The 25,247-nt window shown below is 42.2% G+C and overlaps 1 pseudogene; it reads right to left on the reverse strand.

The window, feature by feature from the left end:
- Positions 1–7,926: 7,926 nt before the first annotated feature.
- On the reverse strand, positions 7,927–8,547 carry LOC119540693 (annotated as a pseudogene).
- Positions 8,548–25,247: the final 16,700 nt, after the last annotated feature.

Below are 25,247 nucleotides of genomic sequence, written 5' to 3' on the forward strand. Positions count from 1 at the left end.
AATGGAGATTTAGGGAGTTTGGGACAGTGTTTCTCAATGAGTAGTCTCTGTATCACTTGCATTAGATTGACCTGGGCTGCTTATTAAGATGTAGATTCAAAAAAAAAAAAAAAAAAAAAAAAAAAGATGTAGATTCCAGGGTCCACTCCAGACCTGCAGAAGGAGACTCTCTGGAAAAGGAGCCTACCAATCTGCTCAGGTAATTCTTGCACTCAGGTTTACACTCCATAGATGTTGCGAGCTTTCTCCAGGATTGTAGGACTAGTACCCATCATAGCCCAGGCTCTAGACCAGGGACTGTGATATCCAAATTTGCACCCTTTAATACAGGGACTCAAGGTCAAATTTCTAGATCAGGAACATCCCTCAAGACTTTGCATTCGAACTACTGTCAGTATACTAAAATACATTATTTTACTTTAATTACCTTTTTATTATAAAGGTAATACCTTATAGAAAATTTGAAACTCCCAGGTAGTATATACAGCCAATTGTTGAATTTCAAGCAAGAGCCAGCTAGGGGAGGGAGACATCCCACCACTTTCTGGCTGCCCTCACCACCTATTCCTACAGAAAGCTTTGGGCCTACCATTTCTTTTGGCACCAAGAGGAGGGCAGATAGTGCAGATGGATCCACAATCCTTCTTTTTCTCATTAAATCTTGTACATTTCCTCTCCTCCCAGGCACCCTCTTGGCCATACAATTGTACACACAATAAATGCAGACATGAGGATATACCCTGATGTAGCTCATATAGTCTGACAAGTTAATGATTAATATCCATATTTTTTTAGTCCAAAACTTACTCTAATAGCTTTTTTCTCACTGTGCTAAGCCCCATCTCTACCCTGATCTAATTTCCCTGGCTTCAGAGTAATTCTGGGCCTCCTGGTCTGAGAAATCCTACTGGCATCTTAAAATTACAGGTTAATTTTAAGAACTCTAGCTTAGCCCAAGGGATAAAAGGCAAAATAAGAAAAATTAACCTTTTGTAACTTTGCCTGGCCAAGTAGGCAAGCAGCTATTTGGAAGTTTACATTAGCCAACACATGGTCATACACAGAGGCCTGAGATAAGGGTGTTTCATTGCATATGTGGTGAATAGGATGGGGTGAAGTCAAATGTGGGGATCAAAGAGCCAGAGGATAAGGGGGCTCTTTAGAGAAGCTACTTCTCAGAGGAAGGTAAGAGGGGCAGTTAATGATTCTGTTAAAGATTCCTTCACATACACACCCCCAACACATACACATACTTGACACCTTCCACCCAAACCCATGGCCAACTTGGTGCTCAGGCACACTGGCAAGACCCAAGTTCCCATCAGCCATCCGAAGAAAGTGGTGAAAGATGTGGTCCCCTCATTTTCATAACATCCAACTGCCCTAAGTTTTGATGAGAAGTTTGACAAGAGTGTCATATTGTCACTAGGATCCTTTCTGATGGTCATAAACAACCAGCTAATTCATGTTTTCCTAGGACAGAGAGGAGGAAAGATAATTAGAAACAAATAATTCCTCCATCCAATATCATTTGGCACCGTAATTTCACCCAATTTACCAGAGAAATTGTATACTGCAATTTCTGAAAAATAAGACAAAGGTCTAAATTTGTCTCCTTCCTTCCAGTTCAGGAATTTGTTGGTAAGTGGGAGACGGCCAGGTGGGAAGAGGAGGTGAAGAAGGAGAGGAGAAAAGCATTTCGCTGGATAATTCACAAACCACAAGGTGGAGAGATAGTCCTGTTCTCCCTATTCTGGGTGGTCAAAGGAAGATTCTACAACTTTGAAAACTAATTTCAGACTCAGTAGACCCAGATCTTATAGAAACTGAGCATGGATGACCAGGAGCTCACAGAGATGATGGGAGTGGAGGTGGGAGATTCATTTGAGTGCAGGGAAGGGGAGGTAGGGTGGGGAGAGCAGTAGAGTTACCTCTGAAAAATGGGGAGTTCTCAGCACGATGGCTTTCCAAGGCAGTTGGTTCTGTCTCCCATGTCCCTTCTTGACTTACTTTCTCCTTTCTGCCTGCACTTTGCTCCATATTTATCAGTGAGGTGATTTGCTGGAGAGCAAGGGGTCAAGCATGGCTAGAGCTGGGCTGGGGCTGGGCCAGACCCCTGCCTCGCCCCAGTGTTCCTGCTCACAGCTTCCTCCTGCCATTGAAGAGGTAACGTGGAGCGGTGCTGGCCTTAAGTCTGGAAAGGGAACAGGAACTAGACCTGCTCAGGCCACTCGCCATCTCCGTCTCTTTCCTAAAGTTGTGATTTCATATAAATGGTATCATACAATGTGTGGTCTTTTGTGTCTGGATTCCTTCTCTTAACATAATATTTTTGAGGTTTAGCTGTGTTGTAGCATGATCAATATGTCATTCCTTTTTTATTCTTGAATAGTATTCCATTGTATGAATATACTATATTTTGCTTATCCATTCACCCATTGAAGGACATTTGGGTTGTTTATACTGTGGGGCATTATGGGTAATTCCTATAATTATGAATGTTCTTGTACAAGTCTTTGCATGGACATAGGTTTTTATTTCTCTCACGTAGATACCTAGTTGTGGAATTGCTAGGTCTTATGGTAAATTTCTGTTTAACTTTTTAAGACATTGCCAAACTGTTTTCCAAGTTGCTGTACCATTTTAGATTCCCAATGTCTGTGGGTTTCTATTTCTTCACATCCTAGTCAGCATTTGTTATTGTCTATCTTTTTTATTTTAGCCATTCTAGTGGGTGTGGTTTTAATTCGCATTTCCCTGATGGCTAATGATGTAGCTTATTTTCATATGCTTATTAGCCATTCATATATCTTTTTTGGTGAAATGTGTATTTGACTCTTCTGCTCATTTTAAAATTGGGTTGTTTTAACAAAATGCTTTTGTTTTATGCTGTATTTTAAATTTATATTTTCTCAAAATCTTGAAGCTCCATATTTGACTCATTCAATGTATGAAAAGTGTCTGGTGTATAAACTCACTGGCAAAATCCTCTTTGTCAAATACTTTCAGATCTCTCAATTCAAATAAACAGGTTAATCTGAATCCAGTTGATGACAACATCTCACTTCTGAAGTTTAATTCTAAATAGAGAGATAAGGTATGGAATCTTGCTATGAGTGTATGCTTAAATGAAATAAGATCCCTTCATATGCTGTATTACTTATCTACATTATCTTTAATTTGTTTTCCCAAGACCCTCCCTCAGGAGCAATCCGTTCTTTGATAGTAGTCAGGGAGCAGAAGAGGGGAAGTTAATAGGTAAAAATTACCATCATTTCAGCCACACTCTGCAACATACAAGAATTCAGAATATGCCAACACAGGCCAGAACAGCCCATTCCTAATCATGCTTGCTCATGACAGAACCCCGTATAAGATGGGAAGAGACATGAATTCCTACCACAGTGTCCTGAATAAAGGATACCCTTTGGGTCTTGCTCAGAAATTTTTCACACTAGGGAATTATGCTGCATTTCTTTTCTTTTTTGCATTTCTTTTTTATTTTAAACTTTTTATTTTGAAATAAGTGTAGATTCACAGGAAATTGCAAAGATAGTACAGAAAGGTCCCCTATACCCTTCACCCAGTTTCCCCCAATGGTTGCATTTTATATAACTATAGTTACAAGATCAAAGCCACAAAACTGACCTTGGTACAAAATGTGTCTAAAGTTCTACATCGTTTTAGCATGCATAGATTTGTGTAACCACCTCCACAATGAAAGTATAGAGCTATTCCATCACCACAAAGATCTTCCTCATGCTACTCCTTTATAGCCACGCATCCCAACCACTAGCCCCAAACCCTGGAAATCCATAATCTATTCTCCATCGCTATAATTTTGTCATAATAAGAATGTTACATAAATGAGATTATGTACCTTTTGAGATTGGCTTTTTGTGGATATCAATAGTTCATACTTTTTAATTGCTGAGTAGTACTCTATGGTTTAGATGTTCCATAGCTTGTTTAACCATTCACCTATTGAGGGACATTTTGGTTGTTTACAGTTTGGATGTATTACAAATAAAGCTTCTATGAACATTTGTGTATGGGTTTTTGTGTGGACACAAATCTTCATTTCTCTGAGATGAATGCCCAGGAGTGCAATTGCTGAGTCATATGGAGAGTATATGTTTAGTTTTTTTTAAGAAACTGTTAAACTCTTTTCCAGAGCATCTATACCATTTTTCTTTCCCACCAGCAATGTACAAGAGATCAATCTCTCCACATCCTTGCCAGCATTTGATATTGTCACAGCTTTCTATTTTAGCAGTTCTAATACATGTGTAGTGGTACCTCATTGTGGTTTTAATTTGCTTTTCCCTAATGGCTAGTGATATTGAACATCTTCTCATGTGCTTATGTGTCATCTGTATATCTTCTTCAGCAAAATGTCTCCATATTTTTGGTGCCTATTTTCTAATTGGGGTGTTTGTGTTTTATTGTTGACTTCTGGGAGAGTTCTTTATATATTATAGATATGAATCCTTTGTCAGATACGTGATTTGCAAATATTTTCTCCCAGTCTGTAGCTTGTCTTTTCAACCTCTCAACAGGGTCTTTCACAGAGCAAAAGTTTTTAATTTTGTTGAAGTCCAATTTATCAAATTTTTTCTTTTACAGATCATGCTTTTGATAGTAAATCTAAGAGAAAGGGAAATCTCTTACTAGATCCTTGAGATTTTCTCCTATGTTTTCTTCTAAAAGTCTTGTAGTTTTACATTTTACATTTAAATCTATGAACCATTTTGAGTTAATTTTTGTTTAAGGTATGAGGTTTAGATTTCAGGGTTTGTCCCATGCCCATGGATATTTAATCGCTTCAGCATCATTTGTTGAAAAGATCCCTTTTCCATTGAATTGCTTTTGCATTTTTGTAAAAATAAGTTTGCTATACTTGTATGGGGCTATTTCTGGGTTCTCTATTCTGTTCCATTGTATACAACTTACTCTCAAATTTAGTGGCTTGAAACAATAACAAATATTTATTATGTCTCACAGTTTCTATGGGTCAGGACTTCAGGAACAGCTTGACTGGGTGATTTGGACTTGGGGTCTCCTGTGAGATTGCATCAGATGTTGGTGAGGGATGCAGTTATCTGAAGGCTTGTTTGGAGCTGGAGGATCTGTTTCAAGGTGGTTTACTCACATGGCTAGCAAGTTGGTGCTGGCTATTGATGGGAGACTGCTGGTCCTCTCCAAGTGAACGTCCCCATAAGGCTGCTTGAGCATCTTTATGGCATGGCAGCCAGCTCTCCCAGGAGTGAGCAATCCAAGAGAACAAAGTGGAAGCTGACATATCCTCTATGACCTCGCCAGAAGTCACACATTAATCACACAGACCAGCCCTGATAATATGGAAAGGGACTACTCAAGGATGTGAATATCACAGGTGAGGATCATCTGTGAGATGACTGGTAAGTGGCAGAACTGGGATTCAACTCAAGGTAGTCAGGATCTAGCGGTGGGAATCATTATCATATCATGTTATGCTGCCAAACTCTGGTAAGATTTGGGCTGGGTGAGAGGTGTGGCTTCTGTAAAGTTGGAGAAGGGAAATTAGGGGAGGGCAGGTGGCATTCCCAGCCAGATCAATTTAAGGAAAAAAAGGTAATGGAAATTGAGTATCTGGAAACTGAGTCTCTTAAAATTATCCATACTTGAACCCCTTGGAAAGTTTTCTTGTGTCCCAGGTTTAAGGAAACCCCATCTGTTGTCCTGGATGACTGTTCCACATCTTCTCCAACATCCTGTATCTCCACCCCTTCTCATTTTTAACTGATGCATGGCTATTTATTCCACAGAGAAAATAGAAGCAAGCAGAAGAGACTTCCCTTTCTCTTATACCATCACATCTACCCACCAACGGCATCTGTCCCCACACACTCTGCTTTCCCTTCTCCTGCCATAGATGCACTGTTTCTGCTCCCAAGCCCATCCCCTTGACATGGGTAATTAGATGTCTTCCCCTCTCAACTACTCAGGGACATTGGGCTTGCCAAACTTTCCTTCCTATATCCCCTCTATTAGTAACTTTTCCCCCTCTACTCCTCTTTAGAGCAAAACTTCTTGAAAAAATTGTCTATATTTTCTGCCTCCACTTTCTCTTCTCTCTTTCTCTGTGAACCAATACAATTAGATTTTCACTCCCACCCCTCTGCTGAATTTGCTCGGTTTTTTTTGAAAATATTTTATTTTCATTTTAAGTAATGTATTAACATTTTCTTTTAATTGCAATTAGGCAAAAATGAAAATTTTCTTCATATAGTTTAACAGTCACAAATATTTATCTTTTAAAATCTATAAGCTGGTTAACAATCTTTTAATAATCTGATATATTAAACTTCAAAGTTTAACATTTTGCAAAAGTTGACTTCACAAATTAACTTTTTTAGAATGACAGGAAATTCACAACTTGGAATCCATGTTTAAACAGATGTCCTTTTTCCTTCCTCAAAATAAAAGCTTTAAAAAGTGTAGTATAAAGATTTTAGATATGAAGGCACTGCATAACTTTGCATCAGATGGCTAATGTCTTTCTTAGCAGCAGGAGTAAAATATTCTCCTTAATTTAATGGAGCATAAGAAATTGTTTGAGGAAGGACCTAGTTCTAACCAAAGGAAAAGAACCTTTTGACCCATCTAGTTAATGGATTCCTCTCCAAGTCTGAGCTTTAAAAATTTCCCTGGAAAAACTATCTAGAGTATATCAGCCAAAAATATGCCTAATCTTATTCTGCATGAGTGTCAGGAGATGTGGAAAAGAGTACTGCACATATGAAAAAATATGTATTTCAAAAAAAGTAACTTATCTATGATGTTAAAGCTAAATATACTTTTCCAAATCCACTGTTTTTTTATTAATGCAGCCAACAACAGATGATCTATCAAAACAATTTTTCAAAAGTTAAATTCATAGTATTTTTGTAATTCTAATGAACAGATCTCAACCATTATAATCTCCTATTCTTAAACTTAGGGAATTGTATTTGTTTTTGACATGTTCAATTCACTGGATAATAATAATGTATGATTCAGGGAGTGCTCTGATATCCTAAGCTCTGTTATAAAAATAAAAACCATAGCCAGAGGAGGACCTTATGAGCAATTAACCAAATTTGTTATCAACTTAGACACTAAACCAAAAGATGTCCAACATTGCATGAACTGCAATAGTTGCCATAGAGACTTCAGGGTAGCCTGGAAAATCAGATCCTGAAGTTCTTGGTAGCATATAGTTGATTTCATATGTCCCCTTTTAAGGACATAGGAAAAAAGAATGGAAATTTGCCCCTTAAAGTAAACCACACTGTATGTTTTCATAGGAAGAAACATTTTAGTTGAAGTGAACTTTGTTCTTTCCAGGCTGGTAAAATAGTGGCCCATAAGATTATCATCCAAGAAGCTAAGACATTTCTGCAACCTGGTCTAATGAGTCATGTTTTTCTTTATAAGTGTGCTAATTACATTATAGAGGAGAATATATATGTTTTAATCATATTAGTTTCAGAACAAATAAAATAACACATTAGAGAAAAAAATTACTTAAAAATAGTTGTATTTACTCAATACTCATCCTGAGAACATGTCTTTGGTAGAAAAAAAATAGTTGTATTTATATCCCACAATTTGCTCAAATACAGGTTTTCTTATAACTTTCTACAGGATGTTTTTAAAACAAATTCTTCACATTGTGTCTTGACTATGTACTTATGAAATTTCATGGAAATAGTTCTGCATGTTTTTATAGCTTAATTTGTACTAAAGGGATGGCAGGTGGTCACGTGCAGTCCATGTGGGATTCTAACATGACATTTAGTGAGTTTTCTGATGTGGACCATCCCTTTGATGCTGAAGACAATTGCATCTGTTGAAAGAAGTGGCTGTAAATTTGGATTACTGCTCTCTACATCTTCCAGTTTTTCAGTTATCTTCCCAATTAATGTGGCATCTTGTGACCCTGGGATTAGATGCCAAAATATTCCTTTGAAGCTTAGAAAAGTCTGGTTTTACTGGCAGATTTCCCCTTAAATCTGTCTCAGTATATTCATTATTTACATAATAGCCAATACTAATAAATTCTTCACCTCAATAGGTGCATGTAATTAGCACAACCGTTACACCTACTGCAACTGCATCTGGAATGAGTTCTGGATTAGGTGCATCAGTCTGAAATACAAGCATATGCCTTCCTGCAGGAACAGGACACACTAAAACAGAGTTCAAAACTTGGTTGTATTCTTCACTTTCTGCAGAGCCCACATAGATAATTTTCCATCCCAAGTCTTCAGACAGGTCCTCAATGTACTCAAAGGTGATCTCGAACTGGAAGGGGTTGTAGAAAGGAGAAGGGTTATCCAGCACTGCATTGTTCACCTGAACCTTTGCCACATTTTGAAAAAAACACAAACAATGGAAACAGGGGCTTATTGCAGCACAATAAAGTCCAGCACACAGCCGCTCTGGAGAGCGCAGAACCCTGCCCCTGAATTTGCTCTTTTCATGGTCACCAATGGCCTTCATGTTTTTCAATTCAGTGGTCATTCTTCAGGCCTTAGCTCACCTTCAGTAGTTGTACTGGTTATCTACTGCTGTGTAACAAATCACCCCCAAATTTTGTGGCTCAAACCAACAAACAATTATCTCACAATTCCCATGGGTCATGACTCCAGCAATACCTTAGCTATGTGGTTCTGTTTCAGGTTCTCTCATGAAGTTGTAGTCAAGCTGTTGATTGGAATTACAGTCATCTGAAGGCTTGACAGGGTTTGGAGGACCCACTTCCAATATGGCTCACTTATATGCCTGGCTGTTGATCATAATCAGTGCTGGCTGTTGTTCATAGACCTGGTTATTCACCATGTAGACTTCCCCACAGGGCTTCTTGAGTATCCTCACAATGTGACAGCTGGCTTATCCCAGAGCCAGTGATTTTAGAGAAAGCAAAGCAGAAGTTGAAACATCATTTATGATTTAGCCTCATAAGTTACACACTATCGTTTCTGAAATGTCTTATTGGTTACAGAGGCCAGCCCTTTTCGTTGTGGGAAGGGATCACACAAAGGTGTGTATTCCAGGAAGTGAGAGCCACTGGGAACCATCTTGGAGGCTAGCTACCACAGTGGCATATGACTCAGTTGACTTCTCCCTCTTTTTTTTTTAATGCTCCCTCATTCTTGATACACTTACATTTCTTGACTTTCAGGATCCCACATTTTCTTGTTTTCTTCTTATCTCAATGATTGCTTCTCAGTTTGCATGCTGAAATCTCCTCATCTTCCTAATCTCAAAGTGTTAGCGTGCCTTAAAGTTAATTTCTCATTTGTAATGGATGCTGTTGATGCCCCACCCACATCCCCTTTGGGGAATAGTTGCACTTGCCTCCTAGCTGCTGTGAGTGTTGGCTGCTAATGGCTCACAGTTTTCCCCTTCTCTGGAGAATTCCTTTCCACACACTGGAGCTGCCTTGCCTGGGAGGTTACCACTGTCCCCCCTTCATCCCTGCCCCAGCCTCCTATGACTGAATGAGGTAATGTACAAAAGTCCAACTCCTTACCTCATGGTGGAACCAGCCCTGTGACGTAATTCATGCTGCAGAATTCCCGTGGGATCAGGCTGAAGCTAGACTCCAGCTGAGACCATATTCTAATCTAACTCCGCCCCCCCCCACCCTATCCTCCTGAGAGCACTTCCTAAAAAACCACACGCAACCAAATCCCCATCTCAGGCTCTGCTTCCAGGGATCCTGGTCTAAGACACCTTCCCTATTCTATTTTCTATCTATATTCATTCTCTAGGCCTCGCGCTGTTCTTCAAACATACCAAGTACCCTTCCCACCTCAAGACCTTTCTCTCTGCCTGTCACACTCTCCCCCTAACATCTGCATGGTTCTCTCCCTCACTTCCTTCAGGTCTCTGCCCAAACCTCATTTTATCAGAGAGGTCTTCCCTGACTACCCTATACAAATCCCTATACAAATCCCATCATTCTCTGTCCCCTTGTGATGGTTTGAAGCTGCATGCACCCCAGAAAAGATCATGTTCTTTTGTTTTTTAATTTTTATTAGAGAAGTTTTTGGTTTACAGTACAATCATGCACCACAAACTCTTGCATTGATGAGGAAATTTTGTTACAATTGATAATAGCACCTTTTTTTAAAATTCTATTCGTTAATAGTAATTACATTTGATACAATTTTTGAAAGATTATTAAAATAGTGCTATTAACTATTATCATTAGTTTATGTAGGGTCCCTCCCCCCCCCATATTCCCTGTCTATTGTTTTTTTTAATGCATGTCTTTATTTTATCACTCATCTACCCATACACTGGACAAAGGTGGTATCAGTCACAAGGTTTTTGCAATCACACAGTCACAAAATGAAGGCCATATAGTTAAACAATCATTATCAAAGATCAAGGCTACTGGATTACAGTGCAACAATTTCAGGTATTTCCTTCTGGCTATTCGAATACACTAGAAACTAAAAAGAAATATCTATGTAATGAGTCAATAGTCATCATCATTTGTTAAATCCTAGCTTCTCAGTTACAACTCCTCCCTCGCATTTGATTGTTCTCTCAATCTTCAGGGATATCTGGGCAATGAGTATTCTAACTTCTTTGTTCTGAAAAGGGGTGTTGACTTTATGGGCAGAGGAATGAAACTGATTGATGTTCTTGGAGAGACTGGTACCTCTGGGTTTCAGGGTTTATCTGGAAAGCACCATCTGGAGGCTTTAAGTTTCTGAAAAAATAAACTTAATAGGTAAAACTTTTATAGAGTCTTAGATAGAGCCCAGGGTTTTCTTTACAGTTTTCAGGGATCATGTTCTTTAATGCATTGCTGTGGGTATAGACCTATTGTAGGTGGAACTTTTTGATTAGGCTATTTCAATTGAGATATGACCCACCTAATTCAGGGTAGGTCTTAATCCTCTTACTGGAGTCCTTTATAAGAGGATAAAAGACAGAGGAAAAAAGCCCCAGAGAAGCTGAGAGAGGACACACAGAAAACAGAGAGAAAGCCACTGAAGCCAGAATTTGAAAGCAACAAAACCCAGGAGAGAAGGACCAGCAGATGCCAGCCATGTGTCTTCCCATGTGACAGAGGTGACCCAGATGCCAGCAGCCTTCAGAGTCCTGATATTGTCCTGTCAATGTCTTGAGTTGGACATTTTCACGGACTCAGAAGAACTGTAACTTGTAAGCTAATAAATCCCCATTGTGAAAGCCAACCCATTCCTGGTATATTGAATTTCGTCAGCTTTAGCAAACCAAAAACATCCCTTAACTAATTTAATTTTTATCAAAGCAGTATTACTGCTTGATGTAATATCTATTAATTTGTCTTTTGTTTGTTGTCTCCTTCCCCCACTAGATGTAAATACTGTAAGAGCATGGATTTTATTACTTTTGCTTATCGCCATTTCTCTAGTGCCAAAACAGTGAGACGTGGTAAGTACTCAACAAATTATTTGTTGAATGAATGAATGAATGAATGAATGAGTGACTGAATAGGGAAACCTGGGTCAACCTATAGAATGCCTCCCTGCTCCCACCCATTTTTTCAACAACCCTGGTATGGGAGATTGGGCAAGCCCACAGCAGCAGCTAGAAGTATCACTCTTGAAATATGATAATGACAATATCTACACCTGATTGAATGTGCATTATGTGCCCAGTGCTGTTCTTCATGCTCTCATACACTGTCTCTAATCCTTACAGCTGTCCTGTAAAGTGGGTATAGAGCATGATGGTTAACAGAGCAGGCTTTAGAGACAAAGATTTGAACCTCACCTCTGCCTCCCCCTACCTCTGTGATTTTGGGCATGTTCTTTGATCTTGAAGAGCCTAAGTTTGCTCATCTGTAAGTGTGATTATTAATAAACTCTCTCCCTCACAGAGTCGGAGAGAATTAGATGAAATAACATGCAAAACATATAGCAAATTGCCTGGAATACAATAGTTGTTTAATAACTGTTGTAGTCATTTACAGATAAAGAAACCTGTCTCAGAGAAGTGTGGTAATGTGCTTGTGATCACACAGGGAGCTGATAAAGGGCTGAGCAAGGATTCTATGTGGCCTTAGAACTTATTTTATGCACTATTTAGTGATGCTTCTCTTTGCTGAAAAAACGCAGTTCTTTTTCTGAGGACCCCTTTTCCATCTTGTTGGCTCGCCCTTTCGACCAATAAGCAAGTGTTTACCGGTTAGAGTTGGGAAACTTGGTTGCCATAGGCAACGAACATTGACTGAGCCGCCCAAGACACTGCTGCACAGAGAGGAGCTTTCCAGGAGCAGAAATCCTGGAGGCATGAGTGCCATCTGGGGGCCTCCAGGTACTGCAGGTGCTCCCACCCTCCAGACAAAAATGTGGCCTTGCTGAGCCAACCTGGCTCAGGACTTAGAAAAGCCCATGTTTGTAAACATGACCTTAAATGGAAGAATGTGAGGAGAGAGAGACACACACACACACAAAGGCTAGAAGGAGATTCCTTCAGGATGGGAGGAGGAGAGGGCCATCTGCCGGGCTGAGAGCTGTGGGGACCTGGTCCCTGGTCTCTGTTCCTTGACTGGACACCATGAGGTGGCTGGGCTCCAGGGAGAACAGCCGTGTGGCCCCCCAGAGAGGCTGACTCCAGGCCTGGTTCTCCCGTAAGAGCAGGTACAACAGGGAACACCGCAGAGCTGTGAGCCAAGGCCATTGGGGCTGTGGCAGTCAGTGGTAACCTGGATGGACTGTAGGGTCCCCTAAGGCCATATCCCAGAACGTTGGCATAATCCAGGGTGGATCCACAGGGTTGAGTTTTCAACCATTTTGGTGGAATGATGTCTTAGTTTGCCAGGGCTGCTACAACAAACACCACAGATTGGTTGGCTTAAACAAAGGGAATGTATTGCCTCCCAGTTTTGAAGGCTAAAGTCCCAAATCAAGGTGTTGGCAGGCTCATGCTTTCTCTGAAATCTGTAGCATTCTGATGGTGGCTTGCCGGCAATCTATGACTCAGTCTCCGCCTCTGTCACATGGCTGTCTCTGCCTGTCTTGTTCTTCTGTGCCCAAATCTCCTTCGCTTATAAGGACTCCAGTCATACCACATTAAGGCCCACCCTGATTCAGTTTGGCTTCGTCTTGATAGGATCTTTGAAGATCCTATTTACAAATGAGTTCACACCCACAGGAACAGGGGTTAGGACTTGAACGTGTCTCTGTGGGGGACGTGATCCAATTTACCACAGATAGAGACTAATGGTTGAAGTTAATTTGATTTATAGAATATGAAGTCATGCAATATGTTGGGCATGCTTAAGTGTATTCACTGAGATTCAAACCCACTATGTTAACAGTGCAAAGCACTGGATAGTAAAGCCAAGTCAGCGTCACCACGGCTTTTACTGGAATTCAGAGGAGGGAGAGATCACTGCCAGCAGTCAGAGAAGGTTCCTGGGGAAGGGGACCTGGAACAATAACCACCATTTACGAGGGCCTGCCCACACATACCAAGTTCTTTCTATATTATTTAATATTCAAAACAATCTAGCAGTATAGGTATTATTTCCATTTCACAGAAGAGGAAACTGGGGTTCAGAAAGGATAAACTACTTCCTCAGGGTCACAAAGCTGGTAGGTAGTTGAGCCAGGATTTAAACTCACGTCTACCTCATGAGGTAGGCTCGTGTTCTTCACCTACTGGAGTGCCTGTCCTAAAGGACCAAGCTGAAACTCAGCTCCCGGGTGGCAGTGACACACTCGGCAACCCCCAGTGGACTCCCACAGCACTTTGGCCCCATTCCCCTCCAAGTGCCCAGCTCCTGTGTGCTAACAATGTGTCCATGTTTGTCTCCTCTGCCATATCTAAGTTTCCGGAAGTCAGGGACATGTCTTGTTCATCTCCATCTTCATCTTTTTTGAAGTGCTTGAGACTTAGTATGTATTCAAAATATTGAATAAATGATGCAAGAAAAAGTTAATATTAAATACTGTGGTATCTGTTGATGGTAGCACAACATTATGAAACATAATTAATGCTTGGATCTAAAAGTGGTTAAAATGGGAAATTTTATGTTGTATATATGTTACCACAATAAATATTTTTTAAAAACCTAGAAAGAGTAAATACTTTGGTACTAAAATATGCATGTATAATAAAACATTTTATTGCTCTCATGGTTAATGGTATTGTTGGAGAGACATAATTTATAGACATAATAGGGTCTGTAAATAAACATAAATAAACATATGAAAAAGAAAAAAATTAAAATATAAGATAGTAATTGATAATATGCTAAATTGCATTGATTCTTTAATATGCAAAAGAAGTGTGCCAGTTTGGATACATTATGTCCCACACAAAAGTCATGAACTTTTAACCCCATCTTGTTGCGTGGAACCTCTTGACTGAGTGTTTCCATGGAGATGTGACTTACCCAACTGTGGGTGACACCTTTAATTAAATTATTTCCATGGAGGTGTGGACCCTGCCCACTCAGGGTGGGTCTGGATTGGTTCACTGGATTACTTAAGAAACTCAAAAGCTGAAACAGATGCTTGGAGATGCAGAAGGATGTTGGAGATGTTAAGCTAAGAAAGGAAGCCCAGAGTTTGCCCTGGAGAAGCTAAGAGAGGATGTCCAGATGCTTAGAGAAAAATGCCCTAAGAGAAAGAAGCAAGGACACACAGGAGCTGAGAGGGAGGAGTGAAGACAGAAGTCTAGAGACACTTTGGAGAAAGCCATTTTGAAACACAACCCAGGAGCAAAGCACCAGCAGATGCCAGTCATGAGCCTTCCCAGCTGACAGAGGTTTTCCAGATGCCATTGACTGTTCTTCAGTGAAGGTATCCTCTTGTTGATGCCTTAGTTTGGGACACTTCTATGGCCTTAAAACTATAAATTTATAACCTAACAAATCCCCTTTATAAAAGCCAATCCATTTCTGGTATTTTGCAGAACGGCAGCTCCAGCACACCGGAACAGATTTTGGTACCAGAGAAGTGGGGTGCTGCTAAGTTTGCAAATACCAAACACGTTGGAACAGCTTTTTAAATGGATAAGGGGAAGATTCTGGAAGAATTGTGATGAGTTTGATAGAAAAGGCCTAGATTGCTTTAAGAGACTGTTCTAGAAATATAGATGCTAAAGATACTTCTGATGAGGCCTTAAACAGAAATGATGAATGTGTCATTGCCAACTGAAAGAAAGGTGATCCTTATCTTAAAGTGGCAGAGAATTTGGCAAAATTGGGTCCTGGTGTTGGATGGAAGGCAGAATTTGAAAGCAATAAGCTGAGATACTTAGCCGGAGAGATCTCCAAACTAATAGTGGAAAATACAGCCTGGCTTCTTGCAGCTTATAGTAAAATATGAGATGAAAGAGAAAAGCTGAGAACTGAACTCTTGGGTACAAAGAAACCATAAATTGATAGTCTAGAAAATTCTGGGCTTCCAGAAAGTGATACATCAGAGGATAGTACTTCAGTGAAGGTGTAATAAAATCTGGAAACAGCCAGCCATTTCAGTACAAGCCAGGATTGGAGATGGAGATCTCCAGAAAGGATTTGTTGAAAGTCCTATTGTCTGACAGGTTTGACCCCTGTATGCTGCATGCCAAGCCAACAAATTTTTTGCAAGGTCTTTATAAATGAAACCATAGCCATCCATGAGCCTTCCCAGCTGTTATGCAAAATACCAGAAATTGACTGGGTTTTATGAAGGGGGGTTATTTGGTTACAAATTTACAGTCTAAAAATGTCCAAATTAAGGTATCAACATGAGTATACCTTCACCAAAGGCAGGCCAATGGCTTCCAGAAAACCTCTGTTAGCTGAGAAGGCACATGGCTAGTGTATGCTGACCCCGGGTTGTATTCCAGCTCCTCTCTCAGCTCCTGTGTGTTCTTGGTTCTTTCTCCCAGGCAAACTTGGACTAGCAAAAGTCTTCTTTCAATGGCCGTCTCCAACATGTCTCTTTTGGCTACAGCACTGAGCTCCTTCTCTCTGAGCAACTATAGGGCTCTAGTAAACCAATCAAGACCCATGTTGAATAGGCAGGGTCACACCTCCATGGAAATAATCTAATCAAAGGTATTAGCCAGAGTTGGGTGGGTCACATCTCCATGGAAATAACCTAATCCAAAGATTCCAACTTAATCAACACTAATACATCTGCCCCCACAAGATTGCATTAAAGAACATGGCGTATTGGGGGACATAGTACATCCAAACCAGCACATTCCACCCCCTGGACCCCAAAATGACATGATTTTTCCATATACAAAATACACTCATCCCATCACAATATTACAAAAAGTTAAATCATTTCAGTAACAATAGGTAAGTACGAGATCTTATCAAAAATTGGTTACAGGCATGGTCTGTCCTAAAGCAAAATTCCCTCTAGCTATGGTTCTGTGAAACTTGGAACAAGTTATCTGCTGCCAATATACAAAGAAGGGACAGTCATAGGAGAAACATTCCCATTGCCATAGGGAGAAGGTGAAAGGAAAACAGGGTTCACAGGACCAAAACAGCTCATAAAACCTGCAGGGCAAACGACATTAGATTTCAAAATCAATGAGTCATTTATAGAATGACGTTTTATCCTTGGAGCTTGAGAGAGCAGGGGTCCAACCCTTTCCAAAGGCTTATGTGGCAGCCCTTTTCTCTCCAAATGCTGGGGTGAGTGTTCCAACATATCCATGCATTGGGGAGATCACCTTCTTCTTGGCCCCACCCTCCTCAAACATCAGGGTGCCACCCAGACTCTGCCTCTCTGGGGCAAAGGCTCTCCCCTCTCTGAACAGTGTGGTGGTGGGCCAGGCTCTCACCAATCCCCAGGGAATGTGCTCCACCCTCTCTGAGGCCTGGGGTGGCAGCACTCTTCCTGAGCATGGAGGCAGAAGGCCCACCCTCTGCCTTTGGGGCAAATTCACCCTTTCCACGTGCATGGACTGGTCTGCCCTCCCTGCCCAAGACCTCTTGACTCCAGACCTCAACCTCCATGGTTCTGTCTTTGAAGAAATTTTTCCTCCAATTTGTCCCTTCTCCATCCCCTCCAGTCCAGACTGGCAGTGGTTCAGTCTATACAGATCTCACAAAAAATCTGTTGGCTTGGCACAAAGCATATAGGGGTCAAAGCCATCAGACAATAGGACTTTCAACAAATTCTTTCTGGATAAACCATCTCCATTTCTGGCTTGTACTGAAATGGCAGTCAGTTTCCATGTTTGGTTAAACCCTCAGGTGGGGCACTATCCTTTGGGGTCTCACTTCCTGGAAACCTGGAGTTTTCCAAACCATCAATTTTTGGTTCTATTGCTGACAGGGCGACGCAGGAATGAGACACGGACACAAAGCTAAGAGTTAAGGGAGCAGGGGCCCACTCGCCTCTAGGGCGAATGGACGCTAATGCATCTTTGCTCCAGCTATTTATTAGAGCAGATCACGTGCATATGCTCGAGGTACATCAGGTGTAGTTACATCAGGTGTGTACATCTTGTTTACATCAGGAACGTCATAATCACAAGACTTACATCAGGTGTATATCATCATAGTCACTACACATCTTTACAGGGCGGGCCTTCATGGCATTCTATGCAGGCCTGCAGCTTAGCGTTCTAAGCCACCACCCTAGATATGCTTCAGGCAGCATGGAAGGCTCAGTTTCCCATATATCCCCCTTTTTGTTTTAGCTGCTGGTCAGACCTCTGTCTGCCACTTGGGCTCCGATCTGAGCTGGGCGTGGGTAACAAAGTAGCCACGGGGGCAGGAGACCTCCCTTAAAAGGGGTGACGGTTCAGACCCTTGCAAAGCTGGGGGGGGGTGAGGTTCTGTGCCCTACCTCTGTTGGCTCCCAAGTTTTCTCCTGATGGCCCCTCTGTGACTGTGCCTGTCTTAGGTTGTTCCTTCCCTGAGGAATCTTACCCGTCTCTGGCTAACCAGCCATCCTCCGGGGCCATGCAGGGTGATGTAAGGGAGGGGCAACGCCTCCCAAGAGGGTCAGCTCTGTCTCCTTGACAGCCCATGCCCCATGGCCTCCATGCCCAACAATGGTTTGGACCCAGGCAGCCAAAATGAGGAGGGAAAACTGAACGAACTGTTTTTACTCACAGCAATAGCAACAAGAGCTTACACTGCTGCCATTAGATTAGAACCCGTCATAGGCAGCTTATCTTGTTGGACTTGTTTTTAAGCGTCCTGACATAATGTCTTTATCTGCCCCCAAGTTGGATATCGGGCTTCCCTAGTTCGGGGTGTTGGCCCGATCACTGTTGTCTTCAGTGTCAGACCCTGGAACTGCATCACTGGTGGCCCGATGTCCCATAGGAATTTTCTTTTCTTTGCTGGGTTCATGGTACGGCTTCAGTCGTCGAGCCGGTATCCAAAGTGGTGCTCGTCCGTTACCTGGGGAAACACAAGCATAACCTCTTCCCCATGTTAATAAAGTACCCATTGTCCATTCATTATACGGAATACCGGTGGTGTAACAAATCTGCCAAGCAGCCGTGAAAGCTGCAAATTTAGTGGATGCAAATTTTTGTTTTATCTTGATTTGCTAAAGGGATGGAAAAGAAACAGTTGACACTCCGTATATTAGTTAACATTTTCTATCTCCCTTTAGCCTCTATTCTATTCCGAGCTTTTAAACAACACCAAACTTGTTCAATGTCCAGATTATTATCAATGGTAGAATGTCAGTTTTCAGTAATTGCCCAATTGATATGTTTACATCACTTTGTCGATTATTAACAGCCTGTATTTCAACATATTCCATTTACCAAGTCTTAAATTGATCAGCATCTTGGCCAGGAGGCACTTCCTCAGTAACCGTGACTGGGAAAGAAACAGGATAACTCATAGCCTCTAAATTTCCACGCCGTTTCACCTCCGCAAGACCCTGCTGAACGCCCAACAAACCGGCCGGCCTGGTCAGCGGAGCGCCGCCAGGCACAGGAAGAGGAGGGGGGGAAAGGCGGAGGCCATTTCGCACAGCAAGGCGCAGAAAGCTGTCTGGGGCAAGAACAAAAAACCTGAGATTTCACTGGATCTTTTTTACCCTTATCATCATCAGAAAGAGGATTGGGACCAGTATCATCATCAGACTCATTCTTCCTCATCATCCTCAGCCCCCAAAGCTTCAAGAACAGACTCAACCAAAGACCATGTCCAAAATCTGTGATTTCCCCACCTTAACACCACTGGCCCGCAGCCGCTGCCATAAGATGGAAATATAGGAAACCTATTTATTGTATCCTTCAACATTACCCATTACCCTGCTTAATGCTCGGGAGTCGTTCTACAATGGAACGCAAACGCGCGGCCACTATCTCCACCCAAGTTCCTGCGCCGTTGTACCTCCTTCGTTCAAGCGATTCTTCTGTCAGGAACCAGATCCGGTTCTTAAGTCCCTGTTCGGGCGCCACTTATTGCTGACAGGGCGACGCAGGAATGAGACACGGACACAAAGCTAATGTTAAGGGAGCAGGGGGCCCACTCACCTCTAGGGCGAATGGACGCTAATGCATCTTTGCTCCAGCTATTTATTAGAGCAGATCACGTGCATATGCTCGAGGTACATCAGGTGTAGTTACATCAGGTGTGTACATCTTGTTTACATCAGGAATGTCATAATCACAAGACTTACATCAGGTGTATATCATCATAGTCACAAGTTACACATCTTTACAGGGTGGGCCTTCATGGCATTCTATGCAGGCCTGCAGCTTAGCGTTCTAAGCCACCACCCTAGATATGCCTCAGGCAGCATGGAAGACTCAGTTTCCCACATGGTTCCTTTGTGCCCAGGAGTTCATTTCTTAGGTTATCTCTTTCCTCTCACATTGTAGTATAAGCTGCAAGGAGAAGCCAGGCTACTTCCTCCACATGTTAGTCTAGAGATCTCCTCGGCTAAGTATCCCAGCTCATCACTTTCAAATTCTGCCTTCCACCCAACACCAGGACACAATTTTGTCAAATTCTCTGTCACTTTAAAACAAGGATCACCTTTCTTCCAGTTGGCAATGACACATTCATCATTGCTATTTAAGTCCTCTTCAGAAGTACCTTTATTTTTTTTTTTTAATCATCATTTTATTGAGATATATTCACATACCACGCAGTCATACAAAACAAATTGTACTTTCGATTGTTTACAGTACCATTACATAGTTGTACATTCATCACCTAAATCAATCCCTGACACCTTCATTAGCACACACACAAAAATAACAAGAATAATAATTAGAGTGAAAAAGAGCAATTGAAGTAAAAAAGAACACTGGGTACCTTTGTCTGTTTGTTTGCTTCCCCTACTTTTCTACACATCCATCCATAAACTAGACAAAGTGGAGTTTGGTCCTTATGGCATTCCCAATCCCACTGTCACCCCTCATAAGCTACATTTTTATACAACTGTCTTCGAGATTCATGGGTTCTGGGTTGTAGTTTAATAGTTTCAGGTATCCACCACCAGCTACCCCAATTCTTTAGAACCTAAAAAAGGTTGTCTAAAGTGTGCGTAAGAGTGCCCACCAGAGTGATCTCTCGGCTCGTTTTGGAATCTCTCTGCCACTGAAGTTTATTTCATTTCCTTTCACATCCCCCTTTTGGTCAAGAAGATGTTCTCCATCCCACGATGCCGGGTCTACATTCCTCCCCGGGAGTCATATTCCACGTTGCCAGGGAAATTCACTCCCCTGGGTGTCTGATCCCACGTAGGGGGGAGGGCAGTGATTTCACCTTTCAAGTTGGCTTAGCCAGAGAGAGAGGGCCACATTCAGAAGTACCTTTAGAGTCCATATTTCCACAGACAGTCTCTTCAAAGCAGTCTAGGCTTTTCGCATCAAGCTCCTCACAATTCTTTCAGAATCTTCCCCTTATCTGTTTAAAAAGCCACTCCAACATGTTTGGTATTTGCAAACTCAGCAGCAGCAGCAGCTCCTTACTTCTCTGTACCAAAATCTGTTCCAGTTTGCTGGAGCTGCCATTATGCAAAATATCAGAAATGGATTGGCTTTTATAAAGGGGGTTTATTTGGTTACAAAGTTATAGTCGTAAGGCCATAAAAGTGTCCAAGCTAAGGCATCAACAATAGGATACCTTCACAGAAGAATGGCCAATGGGGTCTGGAACACCTCTGTTGTCTGGGTAGGCACGAGGCTGGTGTCTTCTTCCTTTTCTCCCTGGTTGTGTTTCAAAATGGCTTTCTTCAAAAATGTCTAAGTGTCAGTGTCAGCAAAAATCTATTTTCAGCAGCCATCTCCAAATGTCTTTCAGAGCTGCTCTGAGGTCCTTCTGTTTGTGAGCTCTTTTATAGGACTCCAGTGATTAAATCAAGACCCAAGCTGAATGAGTGGGGCCACACCTCCATGGAAACAATCCCATCAACAGGTCATACCCTAATCAAAAGTGTTACTAGTCACATCTCCATGGAAACAATCAAAAAGTTCCAACCTAATCAACAGTAATACATCTGCCCCCAACAAGATTGCATCAAATAACATGGTGTTTTGTGGGACATAATACATCCAAACAAGCACAGCCAGTCTGGACTAAAAGGGACAGATTCAGAGATGTCAGAATCATGGAAGCCAAGGTCTGAAGCCAAGAAATCCTGGGCAAGGAGAGCAAAGCAACCCATGCACATGGAAAGGGTGAGTTTGCCCTGGAGGCAGGAGGTGGACCTTATGCCTAGATGCTCAGTAAGAGTGTTGCCACCCCAGGCCTTAGAGATGGGGGAGCACATTCCCAGGAGATTGGGGAGAGCCTGGCCACCACCCCATTGTTCAGAGAGGGGAGAGCCTGTGCCCCAGAGATGGCAGAGAGTCTGGGTGGCACCCTGATGCTTGAGGAGGATGGGACCAAGAAGAAGGTGGTCTCCCCAATGCATGGACATGTTGGAGCAATCATCCCAGCACTTGGAGAGTAAAAGTCCTCTGCATAAGCCTTTGGAAAGGGTGGGACTGCTGCTCTCTCAAGCCCCAAGGATAAAATGTCATTCTATAAATGACTCTCAGGCTTTGAAATCTACTAAAGTATGCCCTGCAGGTTTTAGGAACTGTTCCAGTCCATGACCCCTGTTTTCCTCCCAATTTCTCCCTATAGTAATGGGAATGTTTATCCTATGACTGTCCCTCCTCTGTATATTGGAAGCAGATAACTTGTTCTGAGTTTCACAGGTCCACAGCCAGAGAATTTTGCCTTAGGACAAACAACACCACTAACTGATTTTGATAAGACTTTGTACTTATCTATATTGTGATGGAATGAATGTATTTTTGCATTTGGAAGAACATGTCTTTTTCAAAATATGTCTCGGAGTGGGTTTATTTGGATTTATTCTATTTGGAATTCGCTGGGCATTTATGCTTTGTGTATTTATATTGTGTCGAAGGTTTGGGAAGTTTTCTCCAACAATTTCTTTGAATACTCCTTCTAGACCTTTACCCTTCTCTTCTCCTTCTGGGACACCAATGAGTCTTAAATTTGGATGTTTTATTTTATCTATCATATCCCTGAGATCCATTTTGATTTTTTCCCCATTCTTTCTTTCGTTCTTTCATTTTCCGTTCTGTGGTCCTCGAGGATGCTGAGTCATTGTTTATCCTCCTCTAATCTTGTATTATGAGTATCCAGAGTCTTTTTAATTTGGCCAACAGTTTCTTTCATTTCCATAAGATCTTCTATTTTTTTATTTACTCTTGCAATTTCTTCTTTATGATCTTCGAGGGTCTTCTTTATGTCCTTTATATCCTGTGCCATGCTCTTCTTCATGTCCTTTATATCCTGTGCCATGCTCTCATTGTTTGATTTTAGTTCTTTGATTAATTGCACCAAGTACTGTGTCTCTTCTGATCTTTTGATTTGGGTGTTTGGGTTTGGGTTCTCCATATGGTCTGGTTTTATCATATGCTTTAAGATTTTCTGTTGTTTTTGGCCTCTTGGCATTTGCTTTACTTGATAGGGTTCTTTCTGGATATAAAAAATACTGATCTCTAATTTGTCAGATCTACAGCTTGGTGGTGTACACTTTCTCTAACTAGCCAGCAGATGGCATCTGCAAGTCACCTATTCCCCTCAAGTCAGTTCTCCCCAACTTTGTCTTTGTGGTGTGTGGGGATCTGATTCTTGTGGGGTTCAATTGGTGCACTAAGTTTGGGTGTGTTGTTGGTGCTGTCCGCCCTGAATATGGGGCGTGTGTCTGAGCAGTTAGAGAGGCAGGGCGGCTTTAATAATGAAACCCCCCAGGGTGTTCCCAGAGATTTAAGGCTGTTGCAAGAGTCTAAGCCTTCATTTCAGTCTTGCCACAAATTGTCTCTGCCACTGACCCACAAGTCCTTGGTATTGGCGTAGGGTCCCTGGGATTTCCGAGCGGATCCCCCTTCCCAGCCATGCTCTTCCAGGACCTCTGCTGAGGGAAGGCTGTGCCATGTCACAAGTGCACACCAGCCCTTCAGGGAAGCCCTGGGCCGCCGGGCCATGTAGGTGCGTTCGCAGCCTGCTGGAAAGATGGCTGAATGGGGCATGTTAATTTCCTCCTTTTTGCACAGCTCCGCATTCCCAGCTCCGGAACAATTAGCTGTGGGTGCACTAAAGGCCACTGTCCATTGCTGATATTGTGGCATGTGCACGGTGCTGCGGGAAATACTCCCCATCAAACTGGGACCCTTGGCGCGGTCCTGAGACAATCGGCAGCAGGCTATCCTCCACGCCAGACACCGAGAAGTTGGCACAGCCCGCTCCTGCTGTGCTTCACTGCGCAGTTCTCACCATAGTAACCGCAACCGCTCCCGGGTTTTTTTTTTGTTGTTTTTTTAAAAAAGAACTAGTCCGTCTCCAAACGCCAACCCACAGTTTCCCCATGCCGCAGCGCGGCCACTGGACTTTCAGCCAGCTCACTCACTCGTTTCAGAATGCAGACTCCCGATTTCACCAAATGCACGGTCCCTGTGGATTTAGCAGGCCTTGTCCGGCTGGTGCATCACTGGAGCTAGTGTTCTGGGTCACTTTCTGGCTTTTATCTAGTTTTTTTCATGGAGGTGCTTCTTTGCCCGGTCTCACCTAGCCACCATCTTAGGTTCTCTCCCCAAGAACATGTCCTTTTGAGGTCCAGTGGGTAGAATGTGCCAGTTTGGATATATTATGTCCCCCACAAAAGTCATGACCTTTTAACCAAATCTTGTTGGGTGGAACTTCTTGATTGAGTGTTTCCATGGAGATGTGACTTACCCAACTGTGGGTGATACCTTTGATTAAATTATTTCCATGGAAGTGTGGGCCCCGCCCATTCAGGGTGAGTCTTGATTGGTTCACTGGATTACGTAAGAGAACTCAAAAGCCAACACAAGCTTGCTGATGCTTGGAGACACTTGGAGATGCAGACAAAAGGACGTTTGGAGATGTTAAGCCTAGAGATGAAGCCCAGAGTTTGCCCTGGAGAAGCTAAGGTAGGACACCCAGATGCTTAGAGAGAAACACTCTGGGATAAAGCAGCAAGGATGCACAGGAGTTGAGAGAGAGGAGTGAAGAAGGCCAGAGACATTTTTGAAAAAGCCATTTTGAAACACAACCCGGGAGCAAAGGACCAGCAGACACCAGCCACATGCCTTCCCAGCTGACAGAGATGTTCCAGATGCCATTGGTCGTTCTTCAGTGAAGGTATCCTCTTGTTGAAGACTTAGTTTGGGACACTTCTATGGCCTTAGAGCTATAAATTTGTAACCTAATATATCCCCTTTATGAAAGCCAATCCATTTCTGGTATTTTGTATAATGGCAGCCTCAGCAAACTGGAACAAGAGTTTAGAAAATAAAGAGATTAGTTTCATTTTAGGCAGTATAGAGAAAGGAAGAACTGAGAACAGTTTTCTGAAATGCTATGTTTGTCAGACTTCTCAGTTGCAAGCAATGGAAATAGATTTTGACTAATTTAAGCTTTTGATAGCTCCCAGAATCACTTGGAAAGCTGGAGGACCAGGCTCAGAAACTAAACAGCTATAACCCCAGCCAAAACCACTCCATAAACAGCATCTGGTGAGGACACTGCTGACACCAGATGCCATGCCTCACACCACCACCACCACCAGGCCAGGACACTGAGTTGGCACTGCTGCCACAATTGCCACAGAAACCGAGGTTGCTACCACCAGAAACACTCTTCCATTGATTTTGCTTCTTTTCATCAATACTCCAGAGTCAAAGTCTAGGAGAGCTGCATCTGATTGGCCCAGCTTAGGTTTTGTACCATAACG

The sequence above is a fragment of the Choloepus didactylus genome, chromosome 7 (genome assembly GCF_015220235.1).
Source record: "Choloepus didactylus isolate mChoDid1 chromosome 7, mChoDid1.pri, whole genome shotgun sequence".
Classification (NCBI taxonomy): Eukaryota; Metazoa; Chordata; class Mammalia; order Pilosa; family Megalonychidae; genus Choloepus; species Choloepus didactylus.